At 39.4% G+C, this 25594-nt stretch overlaps 1 protein-coding gene across 2 annotated transcripts in view; it reads left to right on the forward strand.

The window, feature by feature from the left end:
- The first annotated feature begins 237 nt into the window (after positions 1 to 237).
- The window catches only part of LRRC8C (leucine rich repeat containing 8 VRAC subunit C), an 83328-nt gene continuing 57971 nt past the window's right edge, over positions 238 to 25594 (forward strand). Inside the window, exons 1-2 of one of the 2 annotated variants that reach the window (XM_036918374.2) lie at positions 238 to 454; positions 8808 to 8932. The gene's annotated coding sequence lies outside the window, so the exon portion shown is untranslated. The remainder of the gene's footprint in view (positions 455 to 8807; positions 8933 to 25594) is intronic. The other variant, XM_036918375.2, reaches the window with a different exon arrangement.

Raw genomic sequence — 25594 nt, forward strand, 5'->3', positions numbered from 1 at the left:
CAGCGGTGGGCGGCAGCCTTTGCCGGCCAGTGCCGGGCGCTGGGTGGTCTCGGCAGGGGAGGAAGTTCCCGGGCACAACGGCCTGCGTCACAGTGGGGCTAGGGCCGCCGAGTGGGCTGGCGGGCGGCCGCGGCCCCAGGGCCGGGCGCTGGGGGGCGCTGGCTGCCGCTGGCCCAGCTGCGCGCGGGGCGGCGCTGGAGGCGGCTCAGTGCGCGGCTGGGAGGCGGAGGGGAGGGCTGCGGGGCTGGGGCGTTAGCTGCGTCCCGGCTCGGAGCCCGCGAAGAGGTCTAGGAGGAAGGCGCCGCTGGTGCCGCGGCAGCAGTGTTCCGGGCGCCACGAGCCATGAGCAGCGGCCCCTCGGGCGGCCCCGCTGTCGCTAGCCGCCGCTGAGCCCGACCGGGAGACAGCCCCCTGCGCCCCAACACCTCCCCAGCTGGCACCCGCGCGCCCGGAGGTAAGGGCGGGACCGCGGAGGGATGGGAAGGGGCGGGATGCCGAGCAACGTGGGGCTCGATCCGCTAGGTGCGCGGGAGCCGGGACGCGCCCCGCCTCGCCAGCGTCCCTGCCTCCCCCGGCGCTCGGCAGGCGGGATGTGGTGGTCTGCCCAGTGTGTGGTCCCGGGAGCCCTCCGGGGCTCGGGCTCAGGGACCCGCCACTTCTGCCCCACCCATCCATGCCAGCCCCAGCGTCCGGCGAGGGACCCCAGCCTGGCGCCAAGCACCGCGCGGCCGCCGCAGGTTCTGCGGACTTAGGGGTGGGGAGTGGGAGGTGGGACGCGGGGACGGGGTGGGGAGTGGGAGGTGGGAGGCGGGGGCGGGGTGGTGGGTGGAGGACGTGGTGAAACGCGGCCACAGCTGGGGGCAATCGTCTTTCTATCCAACCTTCAAAATCCCGGAGACCCCAGGAGGGCCTGCCCCTTCTAGCCTGCTCTCCCCTTGCTCCCCCCGAGCCCCCGAAGTGAGCACTTCGGGGGAAAGGGAGAGGAACGTGAAGGTCTCCGATGGGACCGAGAGCGCGGTATCTGACCCCGTGCAGGACCAGAGCCGAGAGAGGGTTTAGCCGCCCGGGCGGGCCCCAGAAGCCAGGTGTCTTAGGCCGGCGGTTGAGACCAACACCGCTGCCTTCAACCCAAACCCAGACTCGCAGGTCTTTCTGTTTGCAGCTGGATCCCAGCAGCGGGGTGGTTAGGGATGTTAGCAACTCAGGATCCCTAGGATGGGCTCTGCAGACGCTGGTTCCTTTCTTTTCTCCCTCAGCCGATTCTGCCCTCCCCCACCCCACGCCTGCCGGTCTACAGCAGATTACAGTTACTTAAGCATTTCACGCAGTATAACCACAGACACCTAGCTCACATCCCGGGACAGATATTTCAGTGTTAGGGCCAAACTTCACGTGGTTTCAGATTCTTTTTAGCATTGTGAACTCCCAGCAAACCAGTTAGTAAAAAACACTTTGAAGTTCCCATCCTCCTTAAATAATAAGAACTGATCAGTCTTTGTGGGACTGCCAGCACTGGGCAGAGGGAGTCTTGAATGACCCTATTTGATGCAGCCTTGGGGGGGGGAATAGATAATGGAAATGACAGCCCTATTTTAGTCACGCTCTTCTTACAAGCCCTTGGCAATATAAGAAATGGATCCTGAACCAACGGTCTTATTTGTGGACAGGTATGTGGTGGTTTCCTAAAGCATACATGGGGCTTCTTCATAGACAAGTCATTAAAATGCGGCCTAAATGGGAGAGGGGCAAAAGTGGTGGTAAGCCTCTGGCTTGGCCCGACACTGTAAACTCTCCAGAGCCAATCAGCTGCATACTTTTATAAATTCTGTTTAATTTTTAAGGATTTGCATAAACCCCAAATGTAAGCTGAACTTCCCCAAATTTGCTCAGATTCCTAAACCATGTGTTGAAAGTGTGGATTTAGATAACAGATTAAGATTGTATTCAGCTCTAATGTATGATACCTGCAATTCCTCTGACTAACTTAAATAGGGAAGATCAAGGGTATAACCCTGATATACTTTACTTTGGGGTGATTAACTTAAAAATAGTTTGTTTATTTGCTTCTAAGGGGTGATGGAGAGCAGCTTTGGAAGGATGGATATTTTTCATGGTTCACATAATGGACTGACCACAGATAGGGCCAACAACCCAATAATGGTATCAGAAGTAGGAAGCATGTTCAACAATTTTTCTATCAATAAAATTTTCACAGCCTTTGTCAATGGTACTAATGTCTTATTTCTCAGGTTGCTTAAGCATTTTGTTTAATGAAATGTTTTTAGAGGTAATGCTTTTAGTGAAAAAAATGTATTGGGAACTGTAAGAAAAGTGAATAACTCTCTACTTACACAAGTTTATCTTTTAAAAGTAATACTAGGTTAGCAATATTTTTACTACTCTGAACAGTGGCTTCAGATACTCTGAAGGTATCCAATTTTTACCAAATTATTGTCAGGATTTTTTAAGTCTGTAGTGTTTTAAGTTATTCTCATCAATAACATTATAATAGAGTCCAAGTTTGAAAAGAAATACTGTGGAAACATTTATTTTGTCAAACATTGTGTTAATGATTCAATAAAACACATTGCTGTAATGTAGTCAGGCTGCTCCAGGTACCTAACACACATTATTTCATATTCTTACAACAAACATTTAAGGTAGATGGTGTCTTCCACATTTTACAGAAGAAAGGTGCTCAGAGTATGTGACTTGCCCAAGACTGTTCAGCTAATGTAATGCCTCAGTGAGGCCCAGCATTAATGAAGTAGTTTTCCATTATCCATAGATGCTGCTTTTTTTCTTCCATAAGTTTATTGTTAACTACCAAAATGACTATATGAGAAAATGTAAATTGAAGAAATACAGTCCCCTGTCCAGAGTTTTTCATGTAACTGGCATATAGTGGAATTCACATTTGAAATCTGGGCCAACTGTTTCCCAAATCCATGTTCTTGCCATGGAACTCTATTAAATGACTGATTAAGAGTTTAACCTACTGGGCATTTCGCTCCTGCTCATCAGTTATACTCATCCACATGACAATGATGGTCTCATAGGCTGCAGCACACACCCAAGGTTTTCTACTCAAGCCCTCGAGTGCTAGCCATATCGCCAGCCCTGGATCACTGATGAAAACATTGCAGCCAATGAGGGTGGCATTGTTGGGGAGGTATCCTTGAATTCACTTAATTTCTCTTAAAATATTAATCAGTCTAGATTGGCATTAGGAAAATAGCATGGCCTCAAGATAGGAAAAGCTGGTATCATATTCTGGCTCCACTGCACAGTAGGAGTGCAAACTAATTCAACAAATTCATTATTGAACTTCTCTGAGCCCCCGTTTCCTCATGTATAATGGAGTTAACAAAGCCTATCTAGTTGGGTTATTGTGCAGATGCAGATTAAATATAATAATCCATATACAGGACAGCTCCTGTCACCTAATAGGTGTTCAGTAAATGGTAGAGATGAACACCCCTGTATCCTAGCACTGATAGAAATTTCTGCTGTATTTCACTATATGTACATTTACATGCATGTAGTGATTAGTCATTGCTCTCAAGTGATTCACTCTTCAGACAGCTATTTAAGGGTCTAATCTAGCTTTTAGTATCTTTAACTTTGAATCACATCCTTTTTTTTGTAGTCCTGACTTATAAACATTTACTCCTGTAGTTTTTCCTTTGCTCCACTCTGTATATTTTTTAGAACTTTACTAGCCATATTGTAATGAGTTGGAATTTGTAATTTTTGGCAACACACTTCCTATTTTTCTGCCTCTCCTGATTTTTCAGCCTGCTAACCACTTAGGGCAGCATGACAATCCCAGTATCTTCCCACCACACACCTCACCCTTGACCAAGCCTCTACCAGCTGAAATTCTACAACTTTCTTCAAGGCCCAGCCTAAATACCACCTACTTCCTAAGCCCATATACCTTTCATTTAAAATCCTTTGTCAGCTCACTAATAATTCAGACAACATGTACCCCTAGGCCTTTAAATTTTTTTTTTTACTTTTTTAGTTATTTGCCCAGGGTAATATCCTATGAACAACTAAAGTCTTTGAGAACAGGGACATTTTTCTATTTCTTTATATCCTTTGTTTAGTATAAAATGTAGATGGTTTCTGTTTCCTGAATGAAAGATGAATCAGATATTCTGGGAGCGATCCTTACAATAATTAGGAAGGACACCCAAATTGTCTGTTATGTGATTATTAATGGCTGCTGCTGCTTTATTCTGCAACTTATTTATCCCAGCCTTCTCCACCTATTTAACTGGTATTATATTTCCTGGAAGGCCATAGTTCTTAAACAAAGCCCTGGCCATTTAGGTACCATGTAGGATAGCTACATTCCATTAGTAAGTTGCTCCTATGGACATATAATGCCCTCGTTATGTGGCAGATACTGAGCACATCAACAGTATTTCAGTAGTTTGGCATTTTAGACAGGGCAATGGTCCAGATGGATTTCTTTGATTAGGAATAGGGTTCACCTGAAGGAAAGGAATACCTTCCTTAGAGAGGAGGTTAAGATAATAAGCAAGGGGGATTTCAAACCCCTTCAGTTGGAAATATGACTAATAGTGGCACAGTATGGAGGCTACAACCAGAAGTGAACTTTCATTAGAGAGTTTGAAGAGGGAAAAGCCTCAGACAGTCTATTAATATGAGAGGTGGAAAAAATACAAAGGAAGAAGTAAAAGAAACGAAGCATGACAATAATACTGTTAATAATACTGCTAGATATCAGTCATTCCTGGACTGTAGAACTAGGAAAGAGACTGTGGGGTCAGGATGAGCAAGAGAGGAGAGAAACTAGTGTGGCTTCAAACATCTAGCACATGAGTATATTCCCAACTGCTCCCAGGGCTGATGTAGAAAGGCAAGAGGGGTCATCTCAGAGCTTTGCTTAGCTAGTTGGGCAGGAATATATCAAAAATGTCCTAATCATTAAAAAGTAGAGAGTGACTGAACTGTTCCAACATCAGGCATGAACCAAAAGAAGAAGCTGGGCTGTCTACTTAGAAGCGTAACACACTGTTGCAAGTTCTGCGATTGGAAATCCAGGATCGTTTTCTGGTGTTGGGTGGGTGTCCTTTTACAATACGGTTCTGTAGTGTATGGTGTATTTAACTGAATGGCAGTTGGTCCAGAATGGTAATATAGGTTCAGAAAATGAATAAAGTTCAGAAAGAAGAAGAATTGACAAAAAATCAATTTTAAGACAAATGTTTTAAAGCTTAGGGAAATAACTGAAAATGTTACAGATGACTGAAGTAGTTTGAGTCAAAGGAACCCAGAAATAGATGTTATTTGAAGAACCCTTCTAAGGACTTGGAAGGACCAAAGCTAGTCCCATACTAGCCCCATAGACTAGAAAGGTGGGAGTAGAGCAAAGAGGAAAGTTAGTTTGGCTAATCCAAAGAACTGCCCAGGGCTTGAAACACCAGGGAAAAGATCATGGAGAGTTTAGAGAAGTGTTTCTCAACCTTTTTTTTCATTATTACCCTCTCTCCATGAGGCTTTTTTAGATACATTGTAATTCCACAGATAAACTGTGTATCTGTTTACCTACTATGGCATTTTGGCAGACTACAAACCATTGTTTAAGATTATTTTTTATCCTGCCTCCCAGAACCAGTTTTCAACAGAGGTAAGATTGCTCCCTGCTTGAGAAAACATGGTGCAGCATGAGTCTATATTATGTTCAAAAATCATAGAAGAGCCACATGGAACTAAAAGACATGAAGGAAAGTCAATATATATATTTTCATGAATATATATGATACCTTAATTAGCAAACTCTCTGGAATTAGATAGCTTTTTTTTGCCTTTATAAAAAAGCATGCATTATTGACTCTTAAACTGAAATACATGTGTCAAAAAATGTAAGGCTTTTAGTCCCAATTCTGCCTTGACAGATGATTAAATTCATAAAGTTCTCTTCTAAAGCCTCTACCTACCTGCATCCTTTTGTTTCCCAGATGGGAAGCCCTCTCCAAACTTTAAATGCTTAACATCCTTGATTTATTTCTGTTATGCTGAGAAGGCTCTGATATTAGCCATTCATTCTTTGTAACTAGTCAATTATATGTGAATATAAATCAGTTTGTCTTTAAGAGAGCATTTGTATCTTAAGCCATTTATTTATAATTAAGAAACTCTGTGTTCCCTAAGAGATTTCACTTCATAACAAGTAAATATTTGGGAAAAGTAGGGCCTCTAAAGTCATTCTTAGCTTTTTCATGTGCAATTTCTTGCTCCAATTCCCCAAGGAACATAAGCCTGGGTTTCTGATGCCCAGTCTCGAGAGCTACAAGGGTTAGAGCTACTTGGCTTCTCTTGGCATTTTGAACTTGTTGCTATTTGCATGCTTCTTTCCCCCAAAACTGCTCATTCTCATCTCCTCCAGCTTATATTTTAACCATGTCATTCCTTTCCCTTTCCTTTACCCTCAAACCTCTAGTAATTGTTTTTCCAACATCTTCTCTCTCCTTTTGGTTTATGGAGCTGCACTGAAACTTCTATAAGGGCAGAGGCCACATCTGTTAGGTCTCTTCTGTAGCCACAGCGCCTGCCAGTGCCTGGGACACAGCTGCTCAGGACACATGTATTTACAGTAACATTTCTAACCTACTGTCTTCATGTATCCATTTACCTTTTTATTATTTTAAATTCTAGTAATGAAATGTGATAGTGTGATTACAAGTCATCCTTTATAGGGCCATGAAATAGGTACATGGAAATACTCTATGTGACTGGCAGTTAGGAGCAAGTGTCCTGAAGCATGAGATTAGATACTATTATATAGTATATGTTTTTATATTTAAGTTGTTAAGTATTATATAATATGAAGTCAGGACATAAAAATAAGTCCTAGGCAAAAGTCACTAAATATGCAAAATATGTGAAAACTCATGAGTCCTGTGAGTGCTCATTGTATATTTGAAGAACTTGCCAAGTCAATAGAAATTACCAACTAGTGTTTCTCAAATATCTTTTGAGGTTTGTGAAAATCAGAAACAGGTCCAAATATCTTTTTTTTACTGGGAGAGATATAACTTATAAATCCAAATTTGGAAAAATACAATAGAGGATTATTAAACTAATATTACTTGACTATGAGAATAGCTTCATTAGGAAAATACTGTTAGGTTACTTTGTATTATCTCTCTTGACATTGGCAAGGTCCAGAATAATGTTCTTATCAGCTGAATTAGGAAATACTGTCCTGCACACACACTTTCTAGTTAGTGCATAGCTACGTGGATCCCTATAAGCAGAAAGTGGTTAAAGTTGAGGAGCTAGCAGCTGGAGGTATGTCTAGGCTTTAAATCTGAGTTGAGTGCCTAAGCATTTTTTATAAGGATCTGGAGGGCATAAAAAAAAGCATGTATCTGATATTTCAATAAGGTAGATAGAGTGGCTTGGTGTTGATACAAGGATTGGAAGTGAGCTTAGCAAAAAAATTTTTTAAGTGTAATTAAAAGTGAAAGGAAATAGTCAAAATGAAGCAATGAAATTCATCTGAGGAAAGTATAGGGGCATACCTTAAGGAAAAATAGACCAACCAACTATACAAATGTACTAGATTTTTGTTTGGTTGTGTTGTTTCTGTATCACCATATTTAGAACAGTGCCCCATGTGGCAAAGGATCAATAAATATTTGTTAAATGGATAAGTGAATGAAATGCAAGATGGAGAAAGAACAACTACATGCCTAACTAGGGCAAAAGCAAAATCATTCCAAAGGAGATGGTGATGGAGAGCCAGGAGACTGAATAGACTGTTAGAAACTTTTCTGACAAATCATTTATGAGCATATGCTAAAGTTCTATTTCAGTCTTACACACAAGATAAAGGTTTCTGATAGGCCATTTCAAAAACTCATTCTTACTAGGGACATCTTCTAAGAATAATGGATGGTTAGATAGCATGGTTAGACTAGATTTTAAAAATGTGGATTCAGGGTTACTAGACTTTTGACTAACAGTTGACAATTAACTGGTGGCTTGGTAACTGGTTTCCAGTGACAAGTCTTGTCCCCACCAGCATTATACAGGAGCCTAGCCGGTGCAATAAGTATGAAAAAAGTTAAAGACAGAAAGATTGGAAAGGAGAAAGTGAAAGTATCTCTTCTTCAGACTTTGTGATTAGAAATTAGGATTCCATATCCCAAGGAATCTGCAAAGGTGCAGCTAAAAAATGGTGCCACACTAATTGCTAATTGATATGTGGATATTTAAAATGTACAGAAGTCTGTTGACAGTTTCAGTTAGTCCTGGACATGAAGATGATTTTACTTATCCTGAAAGGGTATCTAATAATGTAATCATGTTAATACCATTTTATGTATCAACTTTTTTTTTTTAACTTGGCAGCTTTCCCCATAATGTGACTGCAATAATTAGAACAGCCTACTGTTGAACTAATTAAGGATTTATGGAGCAAATCAATTAAATCGAATGATTTCTAGCATCCTTTTTACTTGAGAATGCCACATCTTATGTTGTAGGAGAGGAAGCATACCTTTGGTGCTACCTAGATGCTGTCCAGTATGTATCAAATGTATTATCAGTATAAAAACCTGCTCTTTTTATTGCTACAGATTTGTCATATAATCTTAGTGCAACATTATAACACTGTCAGATAAGGATACAGATGCCCGATGATAAGGCCACAGTTTTGACTAGCTTATTAACTAGAAAGAACTAAATCAGGAAGTATTTAAGAAATGTCAAATTTTTAATTTCTCTAGAGGGTGGAATCTCTTATTATTCTGCTTGTTTGCTTTCAGTTATTTGTGATTTTGGAAGACCAGAAAGCAGCACAAAAGCAAGAAAGCTAATTATCCCTCCTAAAGGAACACATTTAGGTTGGGTGAGAAAAAAAATATCTTCTGCCATCTGAGTAGAATATACAGTAAGTAAATAATTTTACAGCCTCATATTGAGAAAAGGTCATCTCAAAAATAATTTTTCTTTCTAAGTTACCAGTTATCAGTTATCTATCCTATTAAGCTATTTTTTCAAATAATTATCTTGAAAAATTCACATTGCCACTTAAAATTAATTTAATCACTCTTCATCTTAAAAACTTGTCAGAGAATGATGACACGCCATGGTTTATGTTACTGTAACATGGCCCTGAATTTTCAATGACCACTAAAGAAACAGACACCTGTTGGCAGAAAGAATGCAGCTAGAAGATATAGCATTTTCCCCTCTCCTGTGAAAGGCTTACTGATAACAGCTAATGTCTTCAGTGTATAGATTTGGGGTTTTCTAGTTTGTTTCTTTGTTTGCCATACAGCACAACCTTATAATTCAATGTAATAATTCAGTGTCGTTGAGCATATCTAAAAACATTTAAATCTTTAGTGTAAATAACGATCTGGCCTATAAAGTAAATATAAGGAATTTAGTTACTTCCAATGAAATAAACATCCTATCAGAGAACAGATCACATTTTAACTAAAACACATTTTAACAGTCTTGTTGAGATAATTTGCATATTATAACATTTGTTTAAAGTATACAATCCATTAGTTTTTAGTATAATTGAAGAATTATGTAATCATCACCATAATCTAACTTTAGAACATTTTCAGCACCCCAAAAAGAAACCTGTGCCGATTAACTATCACTTCCCACCATACACCCCCTCCAACTTCTACTCCCAAGCTCTAGGCAGCCACTAATTTATTTTCTGTCTCAGTAGATTTGCCTATTCTGGACATGTTATGTAAATGGTATCATGCAAAATGTGGTCTTTTTGGAATGGCTTCTTTCAGTTAGCATGTATTTGAGGTTCATCCATGTTGTAGCATGTATCCATACTCTCTGCCCTTTTATTATCAAATAATATTCCTTTGTGTGATATACCATGTTTTCTTTAATCATTCATCAGTTGACGGACATTTAGATTGTTTCCACTTGGGAGCTATGAGGAATATTGCTCCTATGAACATTTGTACACACTTTTCGTGTGAATGTATGTTTTCTTTTCTCTGCTGGATAGGTCTGTGTAGAAGTAGAATTGCTGGGCCATAGGTAACTTTGTTTGAAATTTTAATGTAAATGAGATGTGATTTTTTGCATCATATCCTAAACTAGAATAAAATAAGGGTTAAGACATTTAGCTTTCTTTTTCATGAAAACTAGGAAAATAGTTTTAATTTGTGAAAGTATTCACCATGATCAGGAATATCAAGTGAACTTTGAGTTTTATATAATTCAATCACAGTTTGAACAAAGTATTATTAAAGCATTATTAAATCTCTAAATTTTGGATTGAAGGTCCTGGCTAAGAAATATAGAAAAGCCTGCTGAAGGCTGACTGGATAGCTATTTGCATATTTTTGGTTCCTTATCTTTCACGACCTGGACACCACCCATTAATTCCAAACTTCCATTTTGTGCGTTTTTTCCTCTTTTCGTTTTGAGTTGGTGGTGGTTGGGCATGGGGAGGGTGGGGATTTTTCACATATAATTTCATAATATTCATAGAATATTCCGTTATTCTAGATGTATGTAAGTGTTGATTAGCTTCTGCCTAGAAAATGTGAATTCTGTTTATTTGAAAGTCTTCATAGTCTTGTTAATTTCTCTCTGGAAAGAAGGAAAGGTACTTTTAAAAGTAAAACATCTTTCACTGGTTAGCATTCAGGCACTGCTCTTTTGCCTGAGATTGTGATGGAGGGACTCTCCTGATAAATAATAGATTCTGTCTGTCTTGGTTGATTTGGAATTTGTTTTAATTCATGTCATATTAAGACCTGTCAGAAAGTTGTCTTAACCCTTTCTCTTCACACCCTCATAGAATCACCCATGTGGAGTCCCCCTTTTTTTTCCTTTCAAAGTGAATGCACTTGTTTGAGGAGGTGTTCTCTGACCTCACAAAGGACAAACTCCCACAACCAGTGGACCTTCATTCTTAGGGGTGCCATGAGCAAGTGGGAAGCTGTAGGTCTGGTAGGTGCCCAGACAACTCATTGACCATTAATAACCACTTCCAGATACAGGCAAATGTACAGAAAACCTCTGACTGGATTCCTACCTGTTAGACATAAGCAAGCATATACACAAAACCACTGTAAGCAAAACATAAAGTAAGACTTCTGTGAAAGTTGGCAAAGAATAATTTTCATGAAGGTTGAGCTTGACTCAGATTAATAAAGATTGAGCATGTTGAAGGTTTAGTCAACTCCTTAATAAAGGAGCCAACTGGGTCAAAGAACATTTAAGGAACTATTTGAAAAAAGAAAGTTAAAATAACATTGCTAGGTCAGATTCAAAACTGGGTAATATCCTTCAGGGCAATAAAAAACATAAAGTTTCAGGTTTTCTTTTCTACTGGACAAAAATCTACAAGTCTGGGATTTAATCAGCAGTAATCAGCAAGTCAAAGAAAGATATATTTCCCTAAATTATCCTTGGATGGGCCACTGAAACATTTCTTCAGTATTACATTGAAAGGATAAAGTCTTCTCCTTTTGTCTCATTTCCAAGTTGGGATACATTTTTTCTTCACAATGTATCCTTGCTCATCCCTAACTTTCTTTAAGGACATTGGTTGTTTCTTAGTCATATAACAGACATTTAGACATAGAATGTGTCAGATACAAAGCACTGGACATGAAAATCCTCAAACTTAAAACATAGGACAGAAACTTTGAATTCTACACTTGACTTCTCTTCCTGGGGGACCCTTATGTCACCTTCAGTATCAAAATACCTCTCTAATCTCATCCTGGGGAGGAATTCTATTTTAACTCTAACCTTAAGTTCAACCAATGTGTAGGGCCCAGACTACTTACCAAGCTCTCAACTTAGATGGCAGGTCATCTTAAGCCCAACAGAATGAGAATCCTTTCAGATGGCCTTTGCACTTTGACAATTCATGATCATGGTATCTCCCCTGCCAGGTAAGTATTGCACTTTGATAATTCAAATGCTTGAATTGCCATATCACAGCAAAAAAATCCAAGGCTCAGGAAGAAAAACACAAAAGATCTCAACAGCATACGTGCCAGGAAGTTCCTTAATGTAGTGGCTGCCAGCAGCTCTGCTTCTTTTCAGATGAGCAAGTTCCCATGGAACCTTCAAGAACCATTACAGTAGGAACTGGCAAACTGTGACCCATGTACAGTTTGGGTCTACAACCTGTGCTTGAGTTTTTACATTTCTGAAGGATTGTTTAAACAGTTTTTTAAAGAACATGCAATGCAGACCATATGTGACCTATAAGGCCTAGATATTTTTCATCTCTCCCTTTATAGAAAAAGTTTACTGATCCCCATATTAAAAAAGCATATTGATAACTTCATTGTTTGCATCTTTCACAGTTTTCTAACAAACTTCCTGTAAGGGAAAGCTCTCTAAGTAGGCTAATTAAAAGATTTCCCTCTGGTTAAGGACCTTTTATAGGAAAAGAGAATGGCTAGAAAAGCACTAGATACATCAAAAGAAAATAATACTTGATTAAGGTCACAGAACATGGTTGACATTGGGTCAACTGCAGGGTGGTAACTGATTTCTCAGAACAAGTCTTAATGTCAGTAAAGTTCGTGAGAAACAATTACTTAAGCACTATATCAAGAACATTTTTTTCTGGAAAGAGGATGCAAGTTACATCATACAAACAGATTTGGAAAAATTTTTCTTTTACAAGGCAATGTGTTGTATATTTTAAAAGCACACTCTGGGATGCAGTAAAAGAAAAGGAGATTCTCAGAATCTTTTGACACCACACTACCTCTTACAATTTAATTTAGGACTATACAAATAAATAGGAAGATGACAAACTTGGGAAAGAGCACAAAGAGCATGAGGGCACAGAAAAACTGAATCTATGTGGGAAAAAATAAAAGGAATTGGGATGTTTCAGCAAAGATGAGGACAAGGAGAAATTTCAATAATTACTTCCAAGAGTGTGAAGGGGTCTCCAACTGAATATGAAGAACAATTGTACATCTCATCTGAAAAGAAATAAAAGTTTAATTTGCAACACAAGAAAATTCTCTTTTGGACTTACTCATTTTGAAATGCCTATTGCACATCCAATGTAAATGTGAAATCGGGATGACATCAAGTCGTTAGCCTTTTCACAAATTTTCATAAGAGCTGTGTGTCTTTAGGAGATTTAAAAAACAGAATAGTATTGGGGTTCTCTGCCATGGGTTGAATGTGGTCTTGCCTGACGTTTAGCCAGATAACCCCTTGAGATCAACCACGTCTTTAACTTAAGACTCTACTGGGTACATAGTACACACCACCAGATCTGCTGTCCTTTGAAGAGATTATAAACCAGTCACTGTCCCTGTGGACTTACTCTGAGACAAAGGGATTCAGGTAAATAATATGAATGGCCAAGATAAGGAGTAATGCTGCCACAGGAGAAGAGGGATACTGGCAAGTATTTAAAAATCCAAAAAGGGAAGCAGTTAAAAATATGGCTCAGAAGGCAAAGACCTGGAGGTGGGGAGGGAGCTAACCACATCTGGGAAAGAGATCTGAGCATAGGGAACATTAATATGAAGATATATCCCCGGCATGATGGAGGAGCAGCAGATAGGCTCTGTGCAGGGAGGGCACCAAGCAAGGGGGACAGCAGTAGCTATGAAGAGAGGGTGCTGTAGGCGCGGCAAGTATCTCGTTCACCTCTAGTCTGAATGAGACGAGCCATTAGAGGGTTCGGAGCAAATGGGAGTCATAATCTGATTTGACTTTTAAAAGGATCAATCTGGCTGCAGTGTAGATGAGCCCTTAGCCAACTTTTTGGCCTCAAGGCCTTTGTACTCTTAAAAAATTATTGAAGACCTTCAGAGAACTTTATGTGGGTTATATGTGTAGATATTTATCGTATTAGAAATGTAAAACTATTTGTTTTAAATAACAAAGTCACTATGTGTTAACACAAATAATATTTTTTATGAAAATAATTATATTTTCCCCCCAAAAGGAGAAGAACAATACTTTAATGTTTTCACAAATATTTTTAATGTCTGGCATTCAGTCTGTGCTCTATCACACAACATACAGCTTCTAGGAAACTCCTCTGTACACTCATTTGGCAGAATGAGAATTCAAAAGGTAAATAATATATAGTATTCTTGTGAAAATAGTTTTTACCTCACCAATTCCCTGAAAAGACATACTTTAAGAGACTGTGGTAGAGAAAAGGTTAGACTGGGAGACAAGAATGGAAACATGGAGACTAGTTAGGAAGTTGTTGCAGAAAAGCACAAGCCCTGCTGGTGGCTTGGTTGTAGCAGCAGAGGTAATGAGAAATGGTCAGATTCTGGGGATATTTCAAAGGTTGACCCAATAGGCTTTGCTGACAGAATAGACCAGGAGGTGATAGAATGAAGTCAAAATTAACTCTAAAGTTTTGAACCAGAGGAACTGACATGTGGAAGATTTTATAGGAATAGCAGACTTGGGAGTGAAAAGAATTTTGTTTTGGATTTACTAATTTTGAAACGGCTATTACACATCCAATGTAAATGTGAAGTCAGCAGCTGGATGTCTAAGCTGGGGCGTAAGGGAGAGACTTTTTATTGTCTTTATAATCCTCAGTACTTTTTAAAGAAAGAATTACGTAAAAGCCAGTTTTCCAGAGTCTCTCAGTGTTTCAAATATATTGTTTATTCTGATGTACTCCCAGATTTGAACGTTAGTTTGGCTGGATATTGAACTCCAAATTAACAACTACTTTCACTAAGAATTTTGAAGGTTTATTTTTTTTTGACCATTATTTTCTAGCCTCCTGTACTGTCACTGAGAAGCCTTGCGCTGTTCTGAGTTTTGTTTCTTTGTGTGTGTCCTCTTACCCCACTCTTCCCAGAAGCTTTTGGGATCTGTATTCCTGGTGTTCTGAAACCTCATGATGGCATGAGCCTCCATTCATTCCTTGTGCTAGATGCTTTAGACAACCTTTTAAATAAGAATCATAGCTTGCAGTTTGGGACATTTTTCTTGTAGTATTTCCCTGGTAATTTCTCACTCATTTTATCTTTTTTCTCTTTATGAAATTGCTGTTTTTCAGATACTGGATCTGGAATCTCTATGTCTGTTTCTTCTTCATTTGTCTTTTCTACTTCAAGATGAATTTCCTCAATATTATAATCTAACCCATATGATGACTTGTTTTAATTATCTTATTTTTAATTTCCAAGCTTTTTCTATTGCTTATTTTATGGACACAATAGCTTCTGCAAGATCCATGAGAATATCAGAGTTTAGAGTTTTTAAAATATAATCTGTTGCCCTCTGCTTTGTGTGTTTCTATTGCTTTTGGATTTGCTATGTGTTTGCATCTTATTGTGTTTATCTTGTTTATATCTGTCTTTCATGTTGGACACATTCCCCAAATGCCTGATAATTCAGAATTGTGTCTGCATATTTAATGGTGAGGCACAGAAAGCTGTTTGGGAGCTCTGTGTGAATTGTAGTTTTTCCACTGAAGAGCTTCATTATAGATTTGTTGAATGGCCTTATTTTGAAAGGCTTCCACTCAGATGTCAGTGTCCCAGAATTACAATTCATAGCATCTCATTGCCCTTCAAGAACACATCTAACTCATCTTTACCCCTCTGCAGCCCAATAGTTATACAGTTGAAGCCTTGAATAACATGGGTTTGAACTACACAGTCCACTTACACACAGATTTTTTTCAGTAAATATATTGGAGATTTTTTTGGTGATTTGTGACAATTTGAAAAACTCAGACAAACAACATAGCCTACAAATATCAAAAAAATTAAGAAAAAGGTGTATCATGAATGCATAAAATATATGTAAATACTAGTATCTTTCATAATTTACTACCGCAAAATCAACAGTAGGTTATTAGTAGTTACGTTTTCCAGAAGTCAAAACTTATATGTAGATTTTTTACTACAAAAGGGATCAGCCCCCCTAACTGCTGAATTGTTCAAGGGTTAACTGTATGTATGTACGACAGTGTACTGACTAGATTCATAGATACATAGCTCTGCTTTATAAGTATAAAAGCACCAGGGAAGTAGGACTTGTCTAATATAGTATAGTCAGAAGTGGAGTTGGGTCAGGAACCTTGGACTTCTAGTCTAATGTTCTTCCTTTAACTAATGGTCTTCATCCTTGCCATCAGAGCCTCCTTCAGGATGGAAGAGGTTTTCTGCTAATTTCAAATTTGGAGTAGAGCTAGAAGCATTGTTTGATGCACCAAATTTCATTTAACAATGTGTTTTTTAACTTTAAAAAGCACATCAAACTATATCCTTTCTGGTTTCAATATAACACTTCCTTTCAATCCAAAATCTTTGAGTAAAGTCACTGTGCCTGGAAAACCTACCATGTGTATTCTGTGGCCTCTTCTACACCCCAGCTGGCATTTATTCACATCTTCCAGTGTGAGCATTGCTCATATGCCTAAAGAGTTAAGTTATGAGTTCAAATGCTGTCAGAGAGTCTCTCTGTTTCCTCCCTCCCTAATGGTGGCTTAAACAAGAACGGAGATTATTTCTTTGTCTCTAATATTGGTAGAAACATAGTCATGTGGGTCTGTGATGTAAAGCGTTCAGCCTCCTTGTGTCTTGATGTTCCCCCACTGCTGTCATGTATCCTTCGCTGATCTGATTGAAGATGATTAATACTAAACTTACGTCCCAGCTCAGAAGCGGGGAGAAGGGTATGTTGAAGGCAAGCTCCCTGCCTTTAAGGGCCTAACTCAAGAGTTGAATGTCTTTTCTGTTTATATTTCATTGGCTAAGACATTGGCTAAGTTCCCTGGTCACGCCTACCTGCAAAGAGGCAAGACCTTGTACTTATCTATTATAATATAAAAAGGAAAGACTGGATATTGGGAGACAGTAAGTGATCTCTCCCACTTCAGTGTTGCCCCCTTCTAGTTCTAGGGCATAATAGTTAACCTAGCAAGGAAAATTCAACATGAGTGCCCTTTCAGTGACTACTCTTGGAGATCATGATGCAACTTGCAGGAAGTCCCTCCTATGGGGACAGACTAGGGCCACACATCTTGGCTGGTTTCTGCAGCCACAGTGGCTGACTGTCCTGTTGATCCAAGAAGGCAGCTGGGTTCTTGGATGGCATCAGTTGGTTGGATGGCTTTTCCATAGTGGTATGATCTTCGTGCTAGTAAGTCCAACCACCTGAAGGAGCGGGGTAGGCTGGACCCTGGTTCTTCAGAACTATTCAGTTGGCTTTAGCATTGCTGGTCTCAGCTATTGAGGTTTCCTTAAAACTTTGGGTTGTGCACCAGACATGCTAGGTACTGAGTAAGCTTCAGGACTCGTGTAGTCTGTGGTGGGATCTAGCAGATTTGTACTTCTGAGGACTCTAGATTTCTAGATGTGTAGTTCAAGAATTGGGGCAGGTTGGCATTTTCATGGAGTTTAGTTTCAGTATATCCATGCAATAAGGACAGATAACACATAGAATTAAAGATGGCTATTTGAAGGAAATGGCCTTTCTTGAGGCAAGGGGAAAAAATTACCAAATGTTTTAAAGAAGACACCACAATTTGGGGTACTTTTAGGCATTTTTCATGAACAGAAGATATAAAGGAACATACAGTAAATCAGATTTTTCAGAATCCAGAAACTTCCCAGGAAAGAAGCCTTGCTAATAGTTTCTTAATTAAATAATGAGGTTGATAATATTATATTTACTGCTAGGCACTTTTCTAAGTGTGCATAATTTAAAGAGGTTGGCATGGAGTTGGAATCAAATGTAGGTCTCTCTGGTATAATATTTGCATGGTAACCACTGCTTTATGTTGAACAGTGAGTAGAGATGACTTACTTTTATTTTTATTTTTTAGCTTAATGTAGCTGCTTATGACTAAACTTAGAGTTCTGGGAATGCAGATGTTCAGTGAGGTAATATACACCTATAAGGTAATAACAGGAGTGTTGGCATTGCTGTTGGCAATGTTTAGGACTAAGGACTTCATATCACCTAAATGTACAAAATAGCTGTAAGTCACTTTATAGAGATGAGAATTTGCACAGAGTACCTTTGAATTGTGTATTAAAGTGCTGTTAATATCCTGTCAGTGTCCTAAGTTGGAACATTCCACATCTTTATGAAATGGTCCCTGGCTTAGTAAGCTGGGGCCATTGTGCTTTAGAAGAAGGATGCTTAACCTGTTAACTGGTAGACTGTCAGTTGACTGTTTCCAAAAAACTTTCAGAGGACCTATTCTTCAATGGAATGGAAAAAACATTTTAGACCCAACCCGGAGCCATACACAAAGGGCCAAATCACATTAGAATATTTTATACATAAAACCAACAATGTTTTAGGTGAGGCAAGAAGGTGTGTTATTAAGGTTGAGCAGATGTATCTATAGAGAATCTCAGGAATGTTAAGTGTATGACTGAGCATCTTTACCTTTACTCAGCTGTATTGAGAATTTTTTAATTAAAATATACCGTGCTTTCAAAAAGCCTCCTGTGCTACATCCAAATAAGAGTAGAATAAATCCCTTATATGAGGAAACCACAGATCTTGAAAACAGTGATGTTCGTTGATGTTCTTTGGCCACACTGCTGTTTGGTTTAACTAACATTTCTGGTAATGGAATTGCTTGAGTCTCAGAATTAGTTTGCTTCAGATTTTTATACTTTTGCCAGACCTCTTCCTGTTGACATATTCAAACTGAATTAAAATTATTTGTGTGACATCATAAGCAGTGTAAGTATAGCATTTGAAAACAGTGTAAAGCTCTGATGTATTAATTAATCTATTTGGGTATGTTTGCTTGGAAACCTGGAATGAAGCCTGTTTTAAAATATATCTGTATTTAGACTATAATCCAAAAAGAGTTAGAAAATTTGTAACCTCCATAACATTTCAAAATAGCCATTCTCCATCTCTCAACATCTCCTACTCCAACTAAGGCATTTATGTTTGGAAGTGGGGAAGGTAGCAGAAACAGAATATTTTAAATAAACAGCTATGTCCTCATTTTTAGAAAGATCACACATAAGTGCCATCACTATTTTTATATTAGAATCACCCATGAACAAGATTAAAGTAATCCTCATCTTTCCAAAACTAAGCAGTTGATACAAACATTGAACCTGTGTATGTATCTTTCTTTACTGAGTGATATTCTATAAAATGTTTATTAGAAATATGAATGTACAGTATGCTGAAAATGGGCACTTTTCCAACAGGATAATGGACTGTCTGTGGTCTCATTTAGCTATTGGATGAAGTAGATTCTACCTTTTAAATTCTTTAAAGTAACTAAGTGCTTGACCAAGAGACTGAAGAGCTAAGAAATTTAAAGCCAAGGAGTTAGGAGCCACTGCCAATGGAAGAGCAAAGAAATATAAAAGAAAACATCTCAGAGTATGTATTTTACTCTGAGTATAAAATAAATGTAAAAGAAAGCATCTTTGATACATTATGTAAGTTAATGGGCACTTTTTAGTAACACTCCCAGTTTTTAAGAGTAAAGGAAAATACCCTTGCTTGCTAATTTCTAAATTAAACCAAGAAGGAATTCAATTTTCAATTCTGTTGTTTCTGCCTTCCATAGAATGTTAGATTTAACAATTCACAATAATTGGCTCTGAAAACGGATTGCCTGAGTTGCAGTCAAGCCCCTCTCCTTTGTGCTGGGAAGCCCTTGGCAGGATATTCAACCCTCAGAAGTCTCAGTTTCTTCTGCAAGAGTAGGCTGATGGCACCTGGAGCTTAGAGATGTTTGGGGATTACATAGTAAGATATGTGTTAAGTGCCTGACACCATCTAGATACAGTAAACCTTAGCTCAGGTTGTGATGGAGTGAAGCTTTTCTTTATGCCCAAAGAGATCTGTGCCAGGTAAGATCAATACTTACTATTACTCTAAAATAGATCACCCACAAAATAAAAATAGACTCCATCCTGAGTGTGGTTATAGTGTTTTCAAAGCATCATTTGCATTCAGCAAATATTCTGCAGGGGCAAACCACGGCTATACAGGTGCCGCTTCTTGTCCTATAAAACCATTCCTGCTCCAACAGCTAGGTCAGGGGCTAGGACTGCCACAGTGAGCAACAGCCTGCCCTTACAGAATGTGCAGTGTGGGAGGGGAGATGAAGGAGTGAGCAAATAACCCAGGGGGAGTGAACAGAGCAGGTAGGAAAAGTATTGGTCTTGGACCACATATGAAAATACTCAGCCACCGCCATCCAAAATCAGACCCTGCAGATGGTCTCAGCCCCTTTCATCATGGTGCTAGTAGCATGCTCCTCCCCTGGGAAGGCGGGCTGGTGGGAGAGCCTGTCCGTCTCCCTGTGGTGACCTGGGGAGAGGCGGGATCTGAGGTACATACTAACTAAAGGTACAATCAACCTACCGCTTATATTATTAAATATAGATTCATAGAGTTCTGAAATCATTTTGTGTAAGTGAACTCTGCCTTGGTAGACCCAGAGAAAACTCTGGTTTATCTTATCTGGTCCATAGGTTTACTTTTTATCACATGACAGGGAAATAAGATGTTTCCAGGGAAATAGTTGTTAACCTCAGCTGTATGTTAGAATCACCTGGTCTTTTAAAAAGAAACCTGTGCTGGGGGTCCCCCGCAGGCATTCTGATGGAACTGGATCCAAGCATTAGTACTTTTAAAGCTTTCCAACTGATTCCATTGTGTAACCGACATTGAGAGCCACTACTCTACCTACCCTGGGTTTTATTTCCCCCAAGATGCTCTAATAAATTTCAGGAGACTGGCTGAGCCCAGATTCTGTCAACAAGTTTTCCAAATGGCGGTTCCTAATTTAATGTGAGTCCATCCGTTTCCCTTTGGAAACACATGAGACTTCCTGCTGGTTCAGTCAAACGGTGGTGTCACCTGGAGAAATACTCATCTTAGACTCCGAGTGGAGCAGCAGGGGGCTTTTTCTTAAAACACTCTGCCTCCATAGGGGGAGTCTCACCTATTTTTCATATCTCCATGGAATGGCCAACCCACAGGTTTTGTTCTAAAGCCTTCTACTCCATTATTTGTAAACAGGTTCATCCTGTCTACCCTAAATCTCTCATAGAGCAGTGTGAAGCCTGTTTTTACATACAAAGTTGAAGCATTTTATATTTGGTGCTGTCATCCATTTACTTCCAGGTTCTTGACTCCTCTGTTGGACATATAGTCCTTCACTTATCGCCGTTTATGTGACATTTGTGTATAGGTTCTGTTTCTACCATTTTATTCCCCATTCAACAAAAATCTATTAAATGGCAGATATGAGCCAGGCGTGCTCCTGGACATTAGGGACAAAGTAGTGTCCAAAAATTCCTGCCTTTGTGGGACTTACATTCAGTGGAAGGAAAGCAGAAGAGAAATACATAAGTAACTAAAACATGTTGCATGTTCAAAGGCACTAAATGCTATGGAGGAAAGAAGGCAGGGCAGCAGGAAAGGGAGTGCTAGGTACAGGGCTGGGATTATAATGTCAAGTCAGCCTTGGAGCATTGTCCAAGCAAGAGCTGGTGAAGGCTTGGACCAGAGTGGTAGTGCCAGAGATCTGCTTGGAATCTAGGTAAGTTTCAACAAGGCCTGAATAAGACCAGGCATTGAGCCATGCAGATATCAGGAAAAGGAAAATTCCAGGCAGGGGGTATTGCAAATGCAACAGCCCTGAGACAGGGCTGGGATGTTCAGGGAAGTGCAAGAAGGACCAGTGTGGCTGCAGTAAAGCAGTAGTGAAGGAGGTGGCTTTGGCCCTGGTACTGAGGGCGGGAGAAGTGTGGATAACATAGTGCCTTGCAGGACTCCTATAAAGATTTTGTTTTTCTCTGAGTGGGACAGAGTTATTACAAAGTTTTGAGCAGAGGAGAAACATAGTATTGTAATAGGATCATTCGGGCTGCTCAGTTGAGACTAATCTATATGGGTCAGTGGTAGAAGTACAGAGACCAGTCATGAGCATATCGTAATAATCTAATTCAGAACTGATATTGGCTTAGACCAGGACAATAGCAGCAGAGATGAGGCAGACATGGTTGAAATCTGAATATATTTTGGAAGGTGAAATTTTCTGCACTTAAGTGTCTAATTTTTCCACATTCCTCTTTTTTTTTTTGTAGATAATTATTTTTTATTGAAGGGTAGTTGACACACAGTATTACATTACATTAGTTTCAGGTGTACAACACAGTGATTCAACATTTATATACATGATAATTCTAGGTACCAGCTATCACCATACCAAGTTGTTACAATATTTTGACTATATTCCTTATGCTGTACATTACATCCCGGTTACTTATTTATTTTACAATTGGAAGTGTGTACTTTTTTTGTTGTTGTTGTTGTTGTTGTGAGGGCATCTCTCATATTTATTGATCAAATGGTTGTTAACAACAATAAAATTTTGTATAGGGGAGTCAATGCTCAATGCACAATCATTAATCCACCCCAAGCTTAATTTTCGTCAGTCTCCAATCTTCTGAGGCATAACAAACAAGTTCTTACATGGAGAACAAATTCTTACATAGTGAATAAGTTCTTACATGGTGAACAGTACAGGGGCAGTCATCACAGAAACTTTCGGTTTTGCTCATGCATTATGAACTATAGACAGTCAGTTCAAATATGAATACTCATTTGATTTTTATCCTTGATTTATATGTGAATACCACATTTCTCTCTTTATTATTATTAATTTTAATAAAATGCTGAAGTGGTAGGTAGATACAAGATAAAGGTAGAAAACATAGTTTAGTGTTGTAAGAGAGCAAATGTAGATGATCAGGTGTGTGCCTGTAGACTATGTGTTAATCCAAGCTAGACAAGGGCAATAAAACATCCACGGATGCAGAAGATTTCTCTCAGAATGGGGGGGTGAGGTTCGAAGCCTTACCTCTGTTGATCCCCAATTTCTCACCTGACCCCCCTGCGACTGTGCCTGTCTTAGGTTGTTCCTCCCTTGAGGAATCTTACCCGTCTCTGGCTAACCAGTTATCTTCCGGGGCCATACAGGGAAATGTAAAGTTGGTAAGTGAGAGAGAAGCCTTATTGTTTGAAATGGTTAGCTTTTTATTTCTTTGCATATTTATGCCCTGTAGCTTCTATGCCCAGCATTTGTCTTGAGGTATCTTTACCACTTGGAAGAATTATGATACTTGGTAAATTTGATATGAGGAATGAATTCTATTTAAGGGTTGTAATTAGGAAGGAAGAAGAAAAGCTATAGAAGTAGCAGGTGAAAGAAAACATGGGAAGATTGATTATTTCTTTGACATATCTTCTTGTAGAGTAACTTCAGCATGTATAGGTTTTAAGCTACTACTTAAATTGCACACACACATTAACATAATAGGAGTATAGTTACATAACCAAAGCATACCTGTAATTGCCAGCCATCTCCAGTGAAACCAAGAAAACCAGTTAGGCACCTTAGGAATTGGTGAAAACTTATCTATGATATGGTGGATGTTGTCCAACTGAACTTGAACAGTCTGAGAGAAATCAGACAAATTAAAACAACCCATTCCTGGGGAATGTTCACATCCCTTATGTTCTTTTAACAGTAAATAGTCTGTAGTTGTAAGATTTTGGAGTGCTACAATTTGCACTTCTCCTAATTCTTGATTGAGTTCCAACAGTATAGATCCAGTCAAATTTGTTGTTTTACTGTATGCACAGGCCAGCTTAGATATCTCCTTCTTCATTCCCATGGCAAGTCCAGGAGCTGGTGGGATGAGTGCATCTACAGCTGTAGCAGTGCGTGGATCTTTGTTGGGGTTTTTTGATGATCATCTTCTGGCATGAGTCTTCCAGAGAGTGCTGATGTTGGAAGTTCTTTTTCATATCGTATCTTAGTTCATTTTTGGGGTAGCCCAATTAGGCTTTGATCCACTGTATAAACACAAACAGACCCTTTGCCTACACTTTTATATGCCCTTTATACCCTTGTGTAGAACTCATTGGAGGTTACCACACAGGAACTGCCTTTTTTATTTTCTTTTTTGGTATCACTAATCTACACTTACATGATGAATATTATGTTTACTAGGCTCTCCCCTATACCAGGTCTCCCCTATAAACCCCTTTACAGTCACTGTCCATCAGCATAGCAAAATGTTGTAGAAACACTACTTGCCTTCTCTGTGTTGTACAGCCCTCCCTTTTCTCCCACCCCCCCATGCATGCTAATCTTAATACTCCCCTACTTCTCCCCCCCCTTATCCCTCCCTACCCACCCATCCTCCCCAGTCCCTTTCCCTTTGGTACCTGTTAGTCCATTCTTGAGTTCTGTGATTCTGCTGCTGTTTTATTCCTTCAGTTTTTCCTTTGTTCTTATATTCCACAGATAAGTGAAATCATTTGGTATTTCTCTTTCTCCGCTTGGCTTGTTTCACTGAGCATAATACCCTCCAGCTCCATCCATGTTGCTGCAAATGCTTGGATTTGCCCTTTTCTTATGACTGAGTAGTATTCCATTGTGTATATGTACCACATCTTCTTTATCCATTCATCTATCGATGGACATTTAGGTTGCTTCCAATTCTTGGCTATTGTAAATAGTGCTGCGATAAACATAGGGGTGCACTGATCTTTCTCTTACTTGATTGCTGCATTCTTAGGGTAAATTCCTAGGAGTGCAATTCCTGGGTCAAATGGTAAGTCTGTTTTGAGCATTTTGATGTACCTCCATACTGCTTTCCACAATGGTTGAACTAACTTACATTCCCACCAGCAGTGTAGGAGGGTTCCCCTTTCTCCACAGCCTCGCCAACATTTGTTGTTGTTTGTCTTTTGGATGGCAGCCATCCTTACTGGTGTGAGGTGATACCTCATTGTAGTTTTAATTTGCATTTCTCTGATAATTAGTGATGTGGAGCATCTTTTCATGTGTCTGTTGGCCATCTGTATTTCTTTTTTGGAGGACTGTCTGTTCAGTTCCTCTGCCCATTTTTTAATTGGGTTATTTGTTTTTTGTTTGTTGAGGCATGTGAGCTCCTTATATATTCTGGACATCAAGCCTTTATCGGATATGTCATTTTCAAATATATTCTCCCATACTGTAGGGTTCCTTTTTGTTCTATTGATGGTGTCTTTTGCTGTACAGAAGCTTTTCAGCTTAATATAGTCCCACTTATTCATTTTTGCTGTTGTTTTCCTTGCCCGGGGAGATATGTTCAAGAAGAGGTCACTCATGTTTATGTCTAAGAGATTTTTGCCTATGTTTTCTTCCAAGAGTTTAATGGTTTCATGACTTACATTTAGGTCTTTGATCGATTTTGAGTTTACTTTTGTATATGGGGTTAGACAATGGTCCAGTTTCATTCTCCTACATGTACCTGTCCAGTTTTGCCAGCACCATCTGTTGAAGAGACTGTCATTTCGCCATTGTATGTCCATGGCTCCTTTATCAAATATTAATTGACCATATATGTCTGGGTTAATGTCTGGATTCTCTAGTCTGTTCCATTGCTCTGTGGCTCTGCTCTTGTGCCAGTACCAAATTGTCTTGATTACTATGGCTTTATAGTAGAGCTTGAAGTTGGGGAGTGAGATCCCCCCCTACTTTATTCTTCTTTCTCAGGATTGCTATGGCTATTCGGGGTCTTCGGTGTTT

Source organism: Manis pentadactyla, chromosome 4 (assembly GCF_030020395.1).
Source record: "Manis pentadactyla isolate mManPen7 chromosome 4, mManPen7.hap1, whole genome shotgun sequence".
NCBI classification, from domain to species: domain Eukaryota; kingdom Metazoa; phylum Chordata; class Mammalia; order Pholidota; family Manidae; genus Manis; species Manis pentadactyla.